The sequence below is a fragment of the Equus asinus genome, chromosome 9 (genome assembly GCF_041296235.1).
Source record: "Equus asinus isolate D_3611 breed Donkey chromosome 9, EquAss-T2T_v2, whole genome shotgun sequence".
Taxonomy (NCBI): Eukaryota; Metazoa; Chordata; class Mammalia; order Perissodactyla; family Equidae; genus Equus; species Equus asinus.
The window spans coordinates 33,828,421-33,846,078 of NC_091798.1; the positions used below are offsets into that span (position 1 = coordinate 33,828,421).

A 17,658-nucleotide genomic window follows, 5' to 3' on the forward strand; every position below is an offset into this window, starting at 1 on the left:
AATAGCCAATATTAGAGAAATGGTTAAATAATGTTTCTATAATAGGCTATTATATAGGCATTAAAATTATGTTTACAGAGAGTTTTCCTATCTAAAATTATGTGTATGTACTAAAATGCTTATGCTATATTTTGTTTTGTCTTAACTCTTCATTTTAAGATAATCATAGGTTCATATGCAATTGTAAGAAACAGTACAGAGAGATCCTGTACACCCTTCACCCAGTTCCCCCAATGGCGATATCCTGCACAATTGTGGTACAATATCACGACCGAGAAATTGATATTGATACAGTCCACTGACCTTATTCAGATTTCATCATTTTTACATGCATGTGTGTGTGTATTAAGTTCTAGGCAGTTTTGTGACATGTGTGCATCCATGGAACCACCACCACAGTCAGGGTTCAGGACAGTTCCATCGCAAGGATGCCTTATGCTACCTTTTGTAGGCATAGGCACCTCCTTGCTCCACCTCTCCTAGGAACCACTGATATATTTTCCATCTCTGTAATTTTATCATTTCAAGAATTTTATATAAATACATACAATATGTGACCTTTTAAGATTGGCTTTTTTCACTCAGCATAATTCTCTTGCGATTCATTCAAGTTTCTGCATGTACAAATAGTTCTTCCTTTTTATTGCTGAGTAGAATTCCATGACATGGCTATATCACAGTTTGTTTAACCATTCAGTCATTGAAGACCATTTGTGTTGTTTCCAGTTTTTGGCTATTACAAGTAAAGCAGCTATGAACATTTGTTTATAGGTTTTCATATGAATATAAATTTTCATTTCTCTAGGGAAAAGTTCAAGAGTTGAGCTACTGTATTGTGATTGTAATTTTTTTTTTCTGGTGAGGAAGATTGGTCCTGAGCTAATATCTGTTGCCAATCCTCCTCTTTTTTTTTGCTTGACAAGATTGTTGCCAAGCTAACATCTATTCCAATCTTCCTCTATTTTGTATGTGGGACGCTACCACAGCATGGCTCGGTAAGCGGTGTGTATGTCCACACCCAGGATCTGAACCCATGAACCCTGGGTCACCAAAGCAGAGTGCACAAACTTAACCACTATGCCACCCAGGCTGGACCCTGTATCGTTGTAATTCTAAGTGCAAAAAACCCTGGCAGAATTGTATGTGAAAACTATGTAAAAATATATAGCAAAATACTGGAAACAAATATCCCCAAAATATTAGCAGTGGTTAGTGCTTGCTTACAGACTTACAAATATTTCAAAAACCTTTTTATATTTCTCTAATTTCCAAATTTTTCCTAACAAATATGAATTATTTTTAGATTTAGAAAAAAGTTTTTAAAAAGCAAGAAAGAAACACAGGTAAGATTAGAAGGAAAAATCCTGAAAATTTTAAAGTAACTATTTCTGAATAATAAGATTAGATAATTTTAAACTTCTTTAAATTGTTAAGATTTTCCAAAATTTGTTTAGTGAGCATTTATTACACTTAAAATATAGTATGTTATCTGTTGAACTTGTTCTTGTATACCATATTCACATTTCAATCTCTGTTTTTCTATAGATCCAGATCTGTTTATAGCAATTTTCAGAATCTGATACTTTGAAAAATATTTATTTCATTCAATACTATTGCATCTTGAAGGTCAGTTTTTATACAAAATCCATCACTATTTCTTCTGTTTCAGTAGACATCTCATGGTACCCATTACTCTTCTCCTAAATGTTCCACATCAAGCCAGAAATAAACTTTGGATCTCTTGAAAATTAATTACAGTTACTTGGTCCAAGCTTTTGCCCTTAACATTGATTAAGAAGTTTGAATCTTTCCAAAAACTCTAGTGGCAGGTAATACTTTAGCACAGAGTGGCATCCTGTGTCTAATGCTTTTAAATAAGCTAAAGAATAAATTAACAGCCAATAACTTCCATTTGGATCTTTTTCTTTGTTATTTCCCTCTCCTTACTTCCTACCTCTTTCTCTTTTCTTACTATATAAACAGGTCAGCCTCTGAGGACCCTATCACTAAACCATTTAGTAACTAAAAATAATTTGATAGTTACCTTGAAAGAAAATTTCATAAAGGTTTGATGTTCCTGTGACTGAGTTTCTATAGTTGAGTTTTTATCATACAAATAGAATATTTTACCTACCAGTAATGTTAAATTCTGAAACACACCTTTGTTGAATCTTCAATAATGTGCCTTCTCCTAGCTTCCAACTTCATAAGATAGATAGATTTCATTCAAGATAATTTTAAATAAAAGGTGTACTGAACATGGGCTGTTTTATCTTTAGAAAAAAAAGTTGATCTCATGAGAATTCAGTCTTTGAAGGAATTTACAGGTATTGATTTATTAATCCTCGTCACAGGACCCTAAGGCCATCTCTCTTCTGTAGCTAATGGAAGAGATGAGCAGTGTGGTTGAGAGCCAAGAAGAGTTAAGTGGCTTCAACAGGGCATAAGAAAATCAATGATTCTGAATTTGTAATTTCCAATTCCCCTGTTCGTGCTCAGATAGCCTGGTCTCTGAGGGAAGGTAAGAAAAGAATGGGCACCCATATTGTACCAATGGCATCTGCTTAGAAGAGCAACACTGAAGCTAGTTTGGTTTCTGTTTTCATCATATAATGAACCCCTGTGCAGAGAGACCATTATTGCCATTGAACCCTCATTGGGTTCAAAGTGTAGAGGAACTCAGAAAGTAGGGTAAATGACCTCATCAAGGCAGACTCTGCTAGATCGGTTTACCAATTCTGTAAGCGGCAATTCAAAAATTTCCAAAATGGGCAGTAGTTCTTCCGTCATTTGACTCCAGGGCCCAATTTGTAATTCCAGGGGCAAAAGGTAAGAATTCAGCCTCATCAAGATGTGAATTATTTTTTCCCTGCTGCTTTTACCAAGAAATGTTTCGAGTAAGGGAGTAAATAGCTAATGCTTGTGGAAAACTTTTAGTTGGCACAGGCTAAAGTGAATTAAACTGATGAGAAACTTTGTATTCCCAGATTCCAAATCCCATTTCAAATATGCAGTCCCAAGGAAGATGGTATTGACCAAAACGTGGTGAAAATGTTAGAAATGTCTAAACAGTGGTTCATCCAGCCTTTTTTTCTCCTTCTCTCTAGTAAACAATTATTAAGCACCCGTCAGCACATGTCATTCACTACAGGAAGCATTGTGGTCAAGAGAACGAATAAACATATTATCTAAAGGGGGAGACAGATCTCATATTTGTTGTTTCTATGGCCCCTGTATACAGTTTCCTTCCTGTTTCCAGATTGGATATTCCTCTGAGAATGATCCCTTCCCCATTTTTACACTTGGTTTTTACTCCACACCTAGTCCTGGCATGGAGCATGTGACCTAGACCTAAACCAATCAATGTACCCCATTGCTTTGGGCAGTGACTGATTCAGTAATAAGCATAAGCCCCAATTAATGCCCATGAGAAGCAATGAGATTGCCATGGAATCTTGAGAAAGCTTCTTTCGCTTTCCATTAGAAGTAAACAAAAGACAAAGGCTGGAGCCGTGGCAGCTGTTTTGTGAACAGTGTGACTGACAATAAAGTAAATATTAAGGATGAGGTCAAGAAACAGAGCAAAACCCCATCCTGCTGACATCCTATGAACCTTGGATCAAACCATTTTTGAAGTAGAACTATCCCTTAAACTGTTCAGGTTTATGAGCTGATAATTTTTCAAAGCCTTTTTGAGTTAGGATTTCTATCACTTAAACAATCTTGACTAGTATACATAAGAGCAAAGAGACCATGTGCCGTAGCAAATATGCAGGCTGAATAAAACAGAAGTCCCGGAGGTGGAGAGATTACTTCTGCCCAGGGCGTGGGGGGAAAAGGGTAGTGTACCAAGGAGAGAGGGTGACACTACACCTTTATGGACCTGTCACCCCTGAATTAATCTAAACTTTGTAATAATGTTGATTTTGAGCCAACCATTTCTGCGATTTTAGGATCTGGCCACAAAGCATCCATTAGGCAGATGGAAAAACAGATTAGGATTTTGGACGGAGGCCTGAGGCATAAAAATTCATCAATCTCAAAATCTGCACTGACTGCCTACTGTGGGTTTTTACTGTGTTTAGAGCTAAAGCATTTACAAAAGATAAGCAAGATCTTTATAAAGGTTTTTCCCCACCCAAAGCTCATTACTCTTATTCCAAAATTCCTTTGGGGAAACCTTTTCTCCCCTTCCCTCATCTCCGGTGGTTGGATGGAGTTGACTACACACCTGCAGCTCTGGGGTAGACACGTGACTGAAGCCTGCTCAATGCACAGCCACCTACCTTGGGACATACAGAGAGTAGCCGGAGAAAGGCAGTCTGTTTTCCTCTGGACTTGTTGCCGTGAGGATGTGAGCACAGAGCTCCCCAACACAAGGGATGAGCCTACCTGGAAACAACAGAGAATAAAGTAGATCTGAGAGATGGAGAGAGATTGGGCCCTGCTGGTATCTTTTGAGCCCCTGGATATAGCTGTCCCTGACCTAACCTTGGACTCTGGGTCACATGAGCAATTAAATATCTTTATAGGGTCTGGAGTCTTGGTTTATTCAGTACCATCTACATCTATCAGTATTTCTGGAATACCTACTATGTTTATGGTACTAGAGACTGACCACAGGGAGCTTACTAATTGGGGAGATAATTCTCACAAGCATGAAAGAATTAGAGAATATGCTGATGGCTGTTTCAGAGAAGGGAGAGATTAATGTGAGCCAAAGGGTTTTGGAAGGAGGTGGGACTTGAGTTGAAATATGAGTTTATGTATAACCCATACTTCATTTTGTCATGTAATATGTCAACCAAGCATACTGGGACCTTTTATTTTGAGCAACACTGACACACATCTGTTCAAATAAATTAACGTTCCAATTCTCAAGTGACTCATTTGGCAGGAAAAACAATTTTATTCCCTCTTATAAATAGGAGTAAAAGAACATAAAAGAAATGGAGGATGGAAAAGATAGTTTTTTAATTTGTTAAGATCCAATAGTTGTAGTAATCGTGTAGTTGTGACAGCAGTAGTGAGAGTCGTGGTGGGGGGAGGAAGAGGAGGAGGAATAGTAACAATAGTAATAGTCCTAGTAGTGATAGTAGTAATATTGTGGTGCTGGTGGTAGTAGTATTAATAATGCTGTTTCTTATTTGTCTTCACTATCTATCTGGTTGCATTGCTAAATGATGCATATGCATTTCCTCACATAATCCTCACAATGTTCCTAGGAGGTGGGTATCATCATTATCTTCATTCTATGTGTGGGGCCCAAGATTTAGCGAGACGAGAGGCTGGGGTCAAGGTCACAGAACCCAGATTTAAACCCACACCTATCTAACCTCAGAGCTTGTGTATTTAGCCACTACACTAGTGTGCCCCATGTCTAATTCTAGAAAGTGAATACCCAGTATGTGTATAGATATCTATAAAGGTGCATAGAATATTTCAGGCCTACCTCAACGTCATGACCCCTGAGATGGCTTCCTAATGCTGCATCTAAATGCAGCCACCAGACAGGGCCCTAGGGACACCAGGAGTAGGTCCTGTGGATGGGAATATTAGTGACAAGCAGGTCAGTGTCCCTCGGAGAATGGGTTTTCAGTTTTAATTCCTTCGCCTTAATATATGCATTTAATACTTCGTAATTGATTGTGTAAATTGATTATATAAAAGAAGTTTGGGTACAAATGGCAGAGAAATGTCTCATCACTTTTTTTCTTTAAATTTGAATGCTTTCAAGAGTGCGGTTTATGTGGTTTACTTGGTGAAGACACATTGAAGAGGGAAATGGTGTTTTGAAAACATCTCTTACCAAACCAAGTTTATAAAATATCACTGAATTCCATCTTTTTTACTTTGTTTTAGATCTCCTGCTTGATCAGCTTTTCCAATTTCACAGTCATTTTTAGGTTTGAATCCAATTCTAGTATGTGACAAGTAAAATCACAGAAAATGTATTAAATTAGGTTTGTAATTGCCCAGCTATCTCAGTGGCTGTCTCTTAAAATCAATTTTAATATTGTTCTTAATGAGACCTTGGTCTGGAAATCTGTTTCACTCTATTGTTTCTCTAGACAGGTGAGGGTGGGGTTTTCACGTTGACTGATGCCCTCCCCACCCACTGTGTATTTACACCATCTCCATGATGTGGAGAACTCGGTCAATGAGACACCCTATTTCTAAGCCAAGATGTTGGAGGAATACAATAGGATGCAACATTCCAGGAGATGACAGCAATCTGAGCAGAAGTCGAGGCCAGAAAGTGCATGGATCTATGGCTCCCTAATTTATTGGCTGCGTATGACCTTGAGCAACATGCCTAGCCTCTCTAAGCCTCAGTTTCCACATCTGCACAATGGGGGATAATAGTAGCCATCTCTTAGGGTTGCCATGAGGATTAAGTGAAATTATGCCTAGAACACAGTAAGTAATTAGTGAGGATTAGTTGCTATCATCATCATTATTATTTTTATTTCAGGAACATAGAGATGTGAATTTTTCAGGTCATCATTTAAGACAAAGATGCTGCCTTTTGCTTCTGCTGAGCACCCGAAGGCCAGAGCCAAGTGATGACTCAGTCACTGTACCCAGCAACGAAAACCTGGGACAGTGGAGAAGGGAGAGTGACTGAGGGAATAAAGATATAACTATAGGGACAGATGCCCACATTTGTGTGAATAATGATAACAACTGGGGCAATGAAAACAACGACTGGGAAAATTACCCTGTTTTCTGTGCCTGTGAACTGATGTGTCCTTGTCAGTGTTTCCTGTGATGGTTTTAAACTTCCAGCAGGCATCATTTTATTTTTTTTGAAAGCAGACCAAGTATAAATAGTGAATAAATACATAAATAGTCCTTTGGGTACAGTGCCCAGCAAATAACTGCTCAGCCAATATCTTTTAATTTTTTAAAAGACTATTGCCGATGAAGTGGAAGAGAAAAGGAGAACATCTTAAACTAATTAGGAAGGTGCCATGGACTGAATTGTGTCCCCCAGATTGATATGGTGAAGCCCCCGACCCCCAATGTGATGTACTTAGAGATGTGGACTTTGGGAGGTAATTAGGTTTAGATAAGGTCATGACTCTGAGGCCCTCATGAGGGGCTTAGTGCCCTTATAGGAAGAGATTCCAGAGAGCTTGGTCTCTCTCCCTGTACCATGTGAGGACACAGGGAGAAGGTGGCCATCTACAAGCCAAGAAGAGGGCCCTCACCAGACTCCAACCCTGCTGGCACCTTGATCTTGGACTTCTAGCCGCCCGTACTATGAAAAATAAATTTCTGTTGCTTAAGCCACTCAGTCTATGGTATTTTGTTATGGCAGCCCAAGCTGACTAAGAAAGGAGGGTCTTTCACAGTCACTGATAACAGACATACTCCCTTCCATGGGATGGGGAGAGGGCACCTGGAGAATGAGGCAGTGTCACAAGCAGGAGCAGTGGATCCCCACCTGGCCTTGCAGCAGCCAGTCTTAGGATGGGGGCAAAGACCCTGGCTTTTAAACAAATTGCCCAGTTGCTTCTGATGTGTAGCCAGAGTCAGGTGGAAAGAGCTGTCTGGTTTTGGAGTGAAACTGACTCCGAGTACAGACTCTTCCAGTCTTGCGGCCTCATGGAGTTCACCCACTTCTTCGACAGACTTAGTGTCTTTACTTTGTAAAAATGGGATCATAGTACTTCTAACACTTATTGGGGCCTTCTTCCTTCTAGGTGCTGTGTAAGTGTTTCCCACACATTCTCTCATTTAATCCTCACAGCAAATTTTATTTTAAAGGTGAGGAAAATCAGGGGGAGGGAGAGAAAGAGAGACCAAATACTTTATTGAAAATCCCACAGCTGGTAAACGCAGAGTTAGATGTAGATGCTGGTGTATCAGACACCAGAGCTGCAGTTCCCGTGACGGTTGGTTATGTTGATTTCAAGTGCCGAGATTGGTAGCAGACGTAGTATAGTATTTGTTCACTAAATTATTGTGGCTATTATTATCTCTGTTGAATTAGTATCAATTATCTCTGTTATTGTCATTTAGGACAAACCTGGGATTCAAGTCTGGCTTTCCTTACAGGCTGTCATGGATTGGTTGCATGGCTCTAATCAAGACCAAAGAGGTTTCCAGGTAAACAGGCACTTCCGCTTTTTCCCAGACTGAAACTAACTCTTGCAAAAGAAAATAGAGCAGTCAGTTAAGCCTTCTGGTTTTGGAATCACAAGACCACCAGCTACCAGTCTTGTGATCTGGTCAAGTCGCTTAACCCCTCTATGCCTGTTTTCTCATCTGAAAAGTAGGCTTATGTGATAGTTAAGTTTATGTGTCAACTTGCCTGGATTAAGGGGATGCCCGGATCACTGGTAACACATGATTTCTGGGTGTCTGTCAGGATGTCTCTGGAAGAGACAGCATATGAACGAGTAGACTGAGTAAAGCAGATCACCCTCCCCAATGCCGATGGGTGTCATCCAGTCCACCGAGGGCCCGAATAGACTGAAAAGGCAGAGGAAGGGTGAATTCTCCCTCTGCATGAGCTGAGGCATCCATCTTCTCCTGCCCTCGGACATTGAGGCTCCTGACTTGTGGGCTTTTGGACTCAAACTGAGACTTACCCCAATAGCCCCCTATTCTCAGCCCTTCAGACTGAATTACAACACCAGTTTTCATGGGTCTCCAGCTTGCAAACAGCAGCTCATGGGACTTCTCAGCTTCCATAACCATGTGAGCCAATTTCTGTAATAAATCTCCTCTTAAATATATCTCTATATATCCTATTGGTTCTGTTTCTCTGGAGAGCCCTGACTAAGACAGCTTAATAATGATTCCCCTCTAGGAGGATGGTTGGAGGAATTAAATAAGACAATTCCTGTAAAACATCCAGAATAGTACCTGATATATTAAGTACTTAATATGTGGTAGTTATTATTAATGTTTTTTATTATCTTTCAGGAAAGGTCTTTGACTCTTTGTCTGACCCTGTTAAAGATGAGAAAAATTTAGGCTTAGAGCCATCCAAGTTTGCCTTTGATTTCTGTTCTAGAATAGCAGAAACTCTGCAGCACAGTTTGCATTACCTTAGGCACAATTGCATACCTTAGATTATGTCCCCCTGAACTCAGGCAGGATGGCGTCCAGGAAAGTCCAAAGCAGGCACCCTGCCCCCATGCCCAGAGGGCCGTTTCCACCTTAACAGTCTGATTAGGGCCTGTAGCCTCCCCAGCCAATCTAACTCCCTGTTGGGCTTGGATTGAACCAGATTCTCACTGTCTTTGTGAATAACGGATTCTAAACACTATGTGATAGTCCCCCGTATATAGACACGTGGGTATGTGCAGGTGTATCGGTACTGCTTAATGCACAGAAACGTGCACCAGAGATTCTGAAACTGGAAAAGTCTATGAATTGAACAGGACAAGTGAGAGTTCAAAACCCATAGAATGTGAGGCCCTGAGCCGCCATCATCTGGAGTTTGAGACTTTCTGTCTTTAGCTTTTGTAACTGGAAAGACATCTATTTATTAATAATTCATTAATAACAGCCACCATTTACTAGGAATTTACTACATGGCAGGCACCAGGCTAAGTCCTAGTGTATACATTACCATTTCATCTAGTCATCACTCTGCAAGTGCTTTTATTATTATCTGCAGTGGGGAGACCAAAAAACTGAGACCCAGCGACTGAGTCATTTATACCAGGTCACATGCCACATAAGTATGGCAGAGCGAGGAATTGAACCCAGGCTATTTGGCTCCATACCTAGGAAACATTAATTATAGTTTTCTCAGAAAGTTTTCAAATACATGATTTTAAAAATATGCCTTATTCTTAAGTGGTATTTCTTATCCCATCCAGAGAGCCTTTTCTCCCCACTACTGCAGTGCCTCTATGTTTATCATGAAAGCCAGTGAATTGATTGGAGTCACCCAACAAAAATTTGCCATATAGACAAGCCTTGCCCAAACACATCTATTCCTTCCAGAGAGGGCTACCCAGAGTGCCAGTGTCTAAGAAGATGGGCAAGCTAATGAGAGCGCTGAGCAATTACCTGGAAAATGCAATCGATGCCAGCAGGCAACAAGAATAATTTAAACCAGTAAACTCTCTCCCCTCAACTGCAAGTTTCGATGTCGAGTTTTCTTTTTCAGTCTTTTTGTTTTGGTTTCCATTGGCTGAGCTTTCCAAATAATTGTTCCATCTGTCCACTTCACTTTGCCTGAGTAATCACAGCCCGAGGGGAGTTAGAAGTCAAACGTCAGACATGCAGGGAAAACGAATGTGTGGGAGGCTGTGGGAAGAGAAATCGTTGTCTGTTCTCCTTCCATGCCGTCGGGCCAGGGTCGGAAAGTAAATTATAAGCACCAGTTGCCCCAGGGAGGAAGCTACAGTTTGGGAGTGGGGTGTGGGAGCAATTTGGGAGACCCCATTGTGAGGAGTGTTGGCTACTAGGATGGAATGCATTTAGCGATGGGGTTAAGGAGAGAGATCATAGCCAAGCCAGAGAGGAAAAGTGTGGAGACAGGAAATAGAAGCCAGAACACTTGTAACAGCTTTTTACTGTGCCATTTACTCTGTGCTAGGCCCTTGGCTGGACACTCCCTTTACTTTATTATTTTGATCCTCCCAAAATCTCTATTTCACAGATAAAGAAACTGAGGCCCAGAGAGGTCACGTAACTTGCCCTAAACCACAAAACTAGTAAAAAGCAGAGCCAGGATTTGAGCTAAATATATCTTAATCCAAAGCCTTTGCTCTTAGCCACTGCTCTTGGCTATTCTAACCCAAAGTGCTCACCAGAGGTGGAAGCAGAGGCCTGGAGAGGACAAAGATGAGCCCGGATTATAAAAGCATGCTTACTATTTATTCCATATCTAGATATATGACATGCATTAGAACAAAAAACAAATTAGATCTTCAATTTACAGAGGCACAGAGAGGTTAAATAACTCACCGAGGCCACAAAGCCAGTAAGTAGGTTAGTGGAGGATTTGAACCTGGGTCTCTGAACCCTGTCAAGACTGTGCTCTTCAGTATATCCGGCGACCTCCCTTCTCTCATACCATTAACTTCCAGGTAAAGCAAATGAGCTCTGTCTCTTATAAGTTCTGTTCCACAGATGCCGTGTTCCCAAAGATGTTTAGCAAGAGAAAATAGGTTTGTAAAAATGCTATACTAAACAAGGTCAAACAGATTTCTAAAATCTAAGACTCTCCCAGCATCTAACCTGCTTATTGTAAATATCCAAGATAGAGATACGATAAGCAGAAAATCCACAACTTATTTGACTACAGAACCATTTTTTCTCGGATAAAGTTTGGGCCATGGTTGGCCAATGTGTCTACCACAGATACAGCTTTCCTCCTACGCCCTCACCTCTGTGCAGCAGGATGGAGGTTTTTAAAAAAACCGGCACTCACACTTTTTGCTGCCTATACCTGGATCTTACGGCAGCTGAGCTGCCACTGGGACGTGGTGAGGTCCCTCTTTGTTGCTCTCTTACTGCCTCTTCAGGATCCCACTCCAAATCTCTATCTTAAATGCCCTTCCTTATATGACCCATCCGCTCCCAGGTGTAGGGAGTCGCATAGAGATCATTCCACTCTGATAAAATATTAATAGAAAAGAATGGCTTCTTTCACTAAGCCATCTTATGGAAAGGGCTCTGAAAGGGAAAGTCAATGCAGAGAAATGCCTCTTAGTGGTGGGATTTTGAGCATGAAGTTCAGCTTGTGCCGTGTGGAGTGGGTTGTAGGATCTTGCTGCTGTAAAGCACAGGCTGCAACCTGCTCTGACTGAGGATAAAACCAGCATGAGGACGAGAATCTCACGATGTGACATCAGGGGTGCAAACTGTACAGCTAGGATGTTCTGGTGGGTTGGGTGAGACCAAAGAAGAACCCTAGAATAAATTTTCAAATTGACATGTATGGAAAACTTGAGATTAGGCAGCCATAGTGCCATCTAAAATTGAGGAAATAAATCTAAAATATTTTATTTCATAAAGACATTTTCTTTGAATTCTCCTAAATTTTGTAATAGTAAAATTAACATCAGCATTTGATAACCTTGCATTGACGTGAAGGTCTGACCTGAGCCAAAGGGAACGAGAAGGCACCAACTCTAGCGCATCTACACGGGTCATTCCTGTGGTGCAGTTCATCGGCTTCTGACCTGGTGCAAAAGGCTGTGGAAGCAGAGTTTCAGTTGGCCCAGTTCCTACCACAGGGAGTGGTTGGTGGGAATCACTTCACGCTTTCATTCCTTCACCCATTTGCTAGTTACTGAGTGCCAACTGCAAGTCAGGCACTGTGCTTGGTCTAGGAATACTGCAGAAGGAGACAGACACAGTCACTGCTCCCAAGGGACTGCGCAGCAGTGGAGAAGATGAATGTCAATCAAATTCTCACATCCTGTTAAGAAAGACACAACCTCCCTACCCCTGTATATTTACACTATCTCCATGATGTGGGGAACTTGGCCAATGAGATACCCTATGTCTAAGCCAAGACGTTAAAGGAATGCAATAGGAGACAACATTTCAAGAGATGAAAACAATCTGAGCAGAGGTCGAGGCCAGACAGTGTATGGCTCATCCTATTAAGTAAGAGAGCTCTGGCACAGACTAAGGGGTCTTAGCAAAGGAAGGTGATGGTATGTGATGCTTATTTAATATCTAAAACATCTCCCAACCTGCTCCTCCCCATCTCAGTTAATGGTACCTCCATTTTTCCAGTCTCGTAGGCCTAAAGCATCTTGGCCTCGCCCTTCACAACTGTCTTTCTTGCACACACAACATCCAACACTCCTCACTACCTGCACTGCTACCATTCTGGTCTATTTCTCTCTTGGATTATTGCACTGGCCTCCTAACTGGAATTTTTCTCCTTCTGTTTTCACTCTTGTTTCTTTTCTGTACAGCAGCCAAGTTTTCTAGTGGCTTCTCATTTCCTCTAGAGTATAAGGTAAAAGTCCTTACAGCGTCCTAAGGGTTTGAGTCCTATATTATCTGCCCGCCACCACAGCGTCTCTGTCCCTATCACCCATTGCTCCCCTCCCTCCTCTCTCTGTAGCCACACTGTTTCCTTAGTGTTCCCTAAACACACCAAGCACTTTCAGCATCAGGGCTTTTACAAAGGCTGTTGTCTCTCCCTGGAATGACCTCTCCTGGTTGTCTGGCTCGCTCGCTCACTTCTTTTAGGCCTTTGTTCAAATGTCACTTTATTAGAGGGGACTTATCTAACCTTCTTATACAAATCTGTGTCCCCTGCAGCTTTTTTATTCACCTTAACCAGCTTCTTTTTGCTTCATAGAACTTATCACTACTTAACAAATCATGTATTTATATATTTCATTATTGTCTATCTTCCCATATCCTAGAACGTAGGTTCCATGAGAGCAGCTTTCCATTATCCCCACAGCCTTGGACATACTTGGCCCTCGATAAATATTTCTTTAACAATTTATTGGATGATTAAGTGATGCAATAAGACACAGCATCGCACCAGCCCTAAAGCTTGGAGGACTTGCCAAATTCCAGTGACATTCAGCTTAGTTCGTCTCTCCAGCCATTGTAATTGTCCTTCTTACTACTTGTTATTCACACATCTTCTTTTGCATGAAACTACAAAAGTAGCTTATGTCCTCCCTGGAGAGTGCCATTTTCCTAGGCAGCTCCTCTCCCTGATAATGATCCAGCATCTATTTCAATGGGGTTAGTTCAACAGGTGAGCCATGTATGTCTAGTCATTTCGGGGCTCTCCCCACACCTGGTTGTTTCAGGAGACACTCTTTCTAGTAGCCTGGGCTCCAGCCAGAGAAGAGATCTGCTGTGTGTGGGAACCTTGTGACCTGAAAGAAGCAGAAGAGGAGGTAAGTTCAGATCATCAAAAAGTGAACCACAGCATCCTCTTTAATGTCCCTCTTGACTGCCACCTTTTGTACTCGGCATGTGTGTAGAATTTTAAGAAAAATCTGAATTTACTAGTTTACCATGACTAATGGATGCTTCATTTTCCAAAGGAACCCTGAGGTTCCTTTTAACCAGCAAGCTTTTCCCTCATACACGTAGGATAGAATTGGGGCCGCAGAAATTCCCTCTGCATTTTACAACAGAGGCACCTGATGGAGATGTCACAAGGAAGGAGGCCTGAATTCTGATTCCAACCTTGCCACGCAAGGTATGACCTTGGACAAGCCCCTTAGCTTCTCTGTGCTTTAATTTCTTTGCTTATCATTGCTTAACCGATAGGGCTGTTGTGAGGACTATGAGTTGTGCTTCTCTTGGTGCCCAGCGTAGAACAGAACCTCAACAGACAGTAGCTCTAGGGTGAGAGACATATCTAACGTGTTCAGGAAATTCACCGGCCGTGCTTATGCATTTCTGTATGCATGTTCCTACTCGGTGTTACCTCTGTGGGTATATGCATCACGGGCAATTTGCAGCTTCAGTTTACAAGAAGCCAATATTGGGCATGCTTACCTACTGTGTTCTGGGTGGCTTCCAGGGGCTGCTCTAGGATCCTGGAGCACGTTGTAAATGACCATCCCTTGCAGTATGTTCCATGCCTGCAGATTCTGAGTTTTTGCTTTCTGTTTCCATTTGCTGTCCGAGCATTATTTTAGCTTCTCACTTTGCAGATTCTATTTGCATTTACTTTTTTCCATAGTCAGGAAAGAATGTTGAGAAAGGGGATGAAGGATAGGATAACAAATAAAGCTGTACCTGCTTAGCTGGCTGGATTTCCTCCTTCTTAGTTTGATGTGGCACTGTTGATTTCCCTGCTTGGAAATAAGCTCGTTGCTTCCCATCTTGCCAACCTTTTGATCACTGTCTTCCTTTAGCAAGAAAAAACAACCACCACCAAAATTTCATTTGCCATATAGTTTAGTTGAATTTATAGCTGCTGTCACAAAATAAAAGAAAAACCTCACAAATAAGAATACAGCGAATCCTAGGATTAGGTTACCTCTGAAGTTTTAAAAAATTCCTCAAGGCATTTATTTGCAAATTGGAATTCATTTGCATATTTATAAGCATAATACAAACGTATTATTTATTGAGTGGTCCAGGTATGCCTGCTAAAATGAATGATTGCAAATTCAAACTTCATTTAAAAATCCTCATTGTAAATCTAGTCCCCCAAATTGCAGGAAAACTGGGCTTTTCAACTCTGCCTTTTCTGATCTATTCAAAATACTCTAGGCTCCACACTATGAGCAACCATTCTCAGGATCATAGGCCTGTGGATTTAAAGAGAATGGTTTCCAATATATAAAATTACAAAATACGAAATAATTTACAATGTCAAAATTGCCTGTTCCCGTTGGGTTGCATCTTACCTGTCCCTTCCATCACAGCGATACCCATCCCAAAGATGGTCTGGCAAGTCTTCCTGCAGAAGCATGATCTCACACTTAGGCAGTTTCAGTTGTCAATGACTCAGGATTTGGGAGTTTCATGCCTTGATAAGTTGTCTAACCTGTAGGTACAGGCCTGAGAAGAAATCCAACTTGAGCTGGTGCTGATTCCTGCTGATCTCAGATGCCATGGGCCACAGAAAACCACACCTCCCAGATCCAAGGCAATTGATGAGTCACTAATGGGTACATGAGAAAACAAAATTAAATGAGCAGACCATTGTTTGGCTTTTGGCCACTTGTGCTTTACAATTCACCATCCATTTTAAGTGAAGCAATGTAGTAAGTATGATAGCTATTTTTTGTTATGATTACTCTCTTTGGTGAAATGTAATTATAGACAGAAAATGCTGAAAATAGAGGAGTATTTGCTAAAGCATCTATCAAGGCTTTTTTTTGCAAAATATTTTTTTCTTCAGGATGCTAGAAGACAATTTTTTCCTTGTAGAGCCCCATGATGTTCTCTGTATTATTGGGAGTGAGACACTGGTACAATGACAAAGTGCTGGCCCTGTATCTTGGCTTCCTTCTGCTTGCCTATTGTATTATGTAGCTGAGCACTGGTTATTACCTGTGGGAACAGCTTACACTATGGGATTAAAGAGCATCTTCTTCTCCTATTCTAATTCAACTACACAATCACTTCCTGATCTTCTAATAGATGCCAGGAGTTGTTTTAGACTCTAAAGGTGAAAGGATGAGTAAGACACAGGTCCGGCCCTCAAAGATTCAGTCTATAAACAGAGATGTAAATAAAGAATTATAATGCAGTGCCATTCGTGCTTTGATACTTGACATTTGGCTAAAGGCTGAAAATTGTGAACCAGAAGATGAGTAAAATGGATTGTTCTGAACTGATTTACCTCCTAAAATCTAAAAATGACTTTAGTTTTTACTGCAGAAGAAATAAAAATGATTGCGTAATTACGCAGAGATAACATCTGCTTTCTCCATTTGTGTATGAGGGATTGGATTCAGCTGTAACTGAATAAACAGTTGCTTCTACAAATTAAGTTGGATTTTTTTTTTCTGCTATGAAAAGCCAGAGGAAGGCAGTTGCCGTGTTGGTTCAGTGGCTTGAAGACACCGGGGCCAAGATCTCTATGGTCCTTTCTCTTTGGAATGCCGAAAGACTGCAATGGCTCCTGTTATCACATACTGTTTCAGAAAGGAAGAATGGGGAGCAATTGTAAATAAGGAAAAAGTAGCATCTGTATCATGAGACTAGAAATGTTTCCAGATACTCCTGGCAGAAGCAGATACAGTCATGCATCACTTAACGACTGGGATACCTTCTGAGAAATGTGTTGTTAGGTGATTTCATTCTTGTGCAAACATCATAGAGTGCACTTATACAAACCTAGATTAGATAGCCTATTACCACCTAGGCTTTCTGGTACTAATCTTATGGGACAACTGTCATATATGTGGTCTGTCATAGACTGAAATGTCATTAGGTGTCATATGACTGTATGAGTCACATGGCCAACCCTAGCTTCAAGGGAGTCTGAGATTACAAGAGGTTTTTTCTTTTTTTAGACAGGGTGACACGTAGCAATGAACAAAATCGGGAATCTCTTAGTAAGATAGAAGGAAAGAATGGATATTGCATAGACAACCAAGAGTGCCTGATACACTATTTTATCATAAGTACAAAATAAAGAGAAAATATGGATGAGAGAATGATTAACTATCTAAGGAGATAGAGTCTGCTACTAGAGCTGGATTTTGATGTGAAAATAACAATCTTATTAGAAGCCAGAACTATGTTATAAATGGTTTTGATTATGTTTGTAATTTAAATATTAGTTTCATATGAGTAAAAATTCTGGTCACTTGACTGATATGACATGATGCAAACAAAAAATTCATTGTCTGCAGAAACAATCTTCTACGCTGATTTAAATTTCTACTCTTAGGAATCCTCTAAGAACTTTTTAAGGACTCTCTTATACTACTACTAGAAGTAATGAAATAGTAGCTCATAGCTTAGAACAATTGGTTTCACGGGTTAACACTGTCTTTAGCAGAAATCGCAGTCTGAAGGGGGGGTCCACAGCATAAACACATTTCATATGTGGGTCACAGGAATGCTGGGATGCTACAATGGAAGCCAGGAACTTCTCAAGGCTGATGAGTGTTTTGATTGGATGGAAACATAAGCAGGCAAAAATAATTCTAGATAGATGGACAAACGTTGTAGAATGTAAACATGGCACATAGCCTAGGGCATTTCTTTTTTTCACCAAGGACT

General features: G+C 40.7%; 1 long non-coding RNA gene across 1 annotated transcript; it reads right to left on the reverse strand.

Moving 5' to 3' along the window:
* Positions 1-10,960: 10,960 nt before the first annotated feature.
* On the reverse strand, positions 10,961-15,562 carry LOC139046279 (uncharacterized). The gene is made up of 3 exons (XR_011506124.1): positions 15,327-15,562; positions 14,710-14,822; positions 10,961-13,835 (listed from the first exon to the last, which is right to left on the reverse strand). It is a non-coding gene; the product is annotated as an uncharacterized lncRNA (long non-coding RNA).
* Positions 15,563-17,658: the final 2,096 nt, after the last annotated feature.